This window comes from Nicotiana attenuata, unplaced genomic scaffold (assembly GCF_001879085.1).
Source record: "Nicotiana attenuata strain UT unplaced genomic scaffold, NIATTr2, whole genome shotgun sequence".
NCBI classification, from domain to species: Eukaryota; Viridiplantae; Streptophyta; class Magnoliopsida; order Solanales; family Solanaceae; genus Nicotiana; species Nicotiana attenuata.
The window spans coordinates 543725-546124 of NW_017670502.1; positions in this window are offsets into that span (position 1 = coordinate 543725).

Here is a 2400-nt window from a genome sequence, read left to right on the forward strand (position 1 = left end):
TCGTCAAAACCATTGCCTAATTTTCACGCATTGAGATTTATCCTTCTAAGGCTCTAAATTTTTTAGAACCCAACTGGAGAACCACTGAATCTTTTACTCAACAAAGAAAAACAGAAGTCATGCCATGAAGGAGAAAGCAAGAGAAAAACACAAATGAAAAGCAGTAGAATAGATTGATAGAGATGATGATATGGTGATTACACATTAAAACTGACCATTCCGCAAATTCATATTTCTTAAGCCCAGATTAAAATAATCAAAAAATTCTTAAGCCCAAATTAAGATAATTGATATCGATCGTACAACAAATTCTTGATTCTAAACCGACCATGCCACAATTCCTGAACACCAACATCACCAAACTGAAAACTAAATCTCAACCCTATTAATTTGAACCAAAATTAATATATAAAAAAGATAAATTTTCAAATCTTACCTTGATGAGAAGAAACTCTAAGATGAGCAAATGTCGGCGAAGGTGAAAAAGGATTTTCTCTCCTCACACAAATTTTTGATAGCAGTTTTAGGTTTTGATCAGCAGTAGACTAAGGGTCTTTTTGGAGGGGGAATTGGGCGGGCATAGGGTGAGTTTGGGGAAAAAAGAGGGAAAGTATAGCGCCTATTTTTTTTATTGATTAATTATAATTTTTACGACCGGATATTATGCTTTTTGAGGATAGAACGTTATTATGTCGTTAATGTCAAATGAAAAATTATCTTTAACGACTGGAAAAAAGGTTGGTCGCTATGAATACGTCTATAACGACCGGATTCACGTCCCTTTGTTAAAAAATGGTCGTTAAAAAGCAAATTTCTTGTAGTGCAAGAAATTGGAATAGTTAAGGTTTTAGCTAGCCTAATTAAAGGTATTGAACTAGAGATAGGGAAAACTCGACTTGAGCTCATATCAACTATTTGAATTGATACCCAATTGGGATTGAAAGCCAATTCGGGAAAAATCACTCTATTACCGAGAGGTATTGAGTGGGTAATTTAGAGTTGAGAGGTATAATACTCCCCGGTCACTAAAACAAGCATTAACATAATTTATTCATTAGGCTAATACCTAGGTGAAGGTTACATCCATAGGCCTTTTACCCGTTTGATACAAACAACAAAAACAATTACTAGTCTTCTAGTCTCTTCTCCTTAGTTGATAATTACTAGTGTTAATTCTTCGAAGTAGAAAACAAAATCCTTATTTGGAAGTGCAATTGAGCTATTTTATTTACTTTCATCAAGTGTACATGCTAACACCCATATAAAACTCCATGTGGAAATAGACCCCGACTCTTGTGGGGTACTATTCTTCCAACGACCGTTTCCACTCACTATTGAGCGTGGATTGGGCGTGGATCATCCTCTATGTGAGGTTTTTGTCTCGATATTTTGTACTCTCTTTTACATAGTGGATTGATCATCTCCATCCGGGGACGTAGTTCAATTGACCGAACCACGTTAAATGTTTGTGTCTGTTTTGGTAGATTTCTCTTTTGTTTTCTTATTTATCATCGTTCAAGGTTTGCTTTACTAGATTCCGCATGACACCTGATTTTTTCATTCCTAATAAGTGGTATTAGAGCGAGGTTCAAGAAAGGTTCATCTTGGCAAGTATAGTTCTAGCCGCAACCTATTTGACGATAATCATGATTTTTATTTGAGAAATTTGACTGGAGTGCTACTCAAGTAGAGACAAACTTTGCGGAGGAGATTTGGAGATGCGGCCTGTTGAAGGTTATGTGAAGAAGGTTGATCAAGTTTATTTTATCAGAAATTTAGGCCAGGGGGTGAGAATTATTAGGTGTTTGTCCTGATTTTTTTACCATATTTGTTTTTCCTATCTCTCGAAGAAAAGGGCAACATATTTACCATAATCGGGTTTTCCTTCTTGTAGAAGGAAATTATAAATCTCCTATATTTGGCTAGTTCCTTTTCTTGTAGGAAAAGGTTTGGACTTCTATAAATTAAGGATCTTTCCTTCTCATTCAGTAGCATCCACAATGTAACAATATGGGGTTTGAGAGTCTTGTTTAGGGGAAGAACTTTTTGGGACAAGTGTTAGTGTGCCACTTGTGTTTGGCTCTCTGTGAGGTTGTTCTCTCGATATTTGTACTCGTTTTTACATAGTGGATTGCTCATCTCCATCTTTAGACGTAGGTCAATTAACCGAACCACATTGTATGTTTGTGTCTCTTTTGGTAGATTTCTCTTTTGTTTCTGATTTATCATCGTTCAAAGTTTGCTTTACTAGATTCTGTATGACACTTGATTTTTTTGGTACTAACACCTCCTACCTTTAGTGGCGCAGTTACTGAGGATGCGCAGGGTTTTCTAGAGAAGTGCGACTGTATTCTCCGCACCATGGGTATTGTGGAGGTGAGAGGAGTTGCTTTCACTACA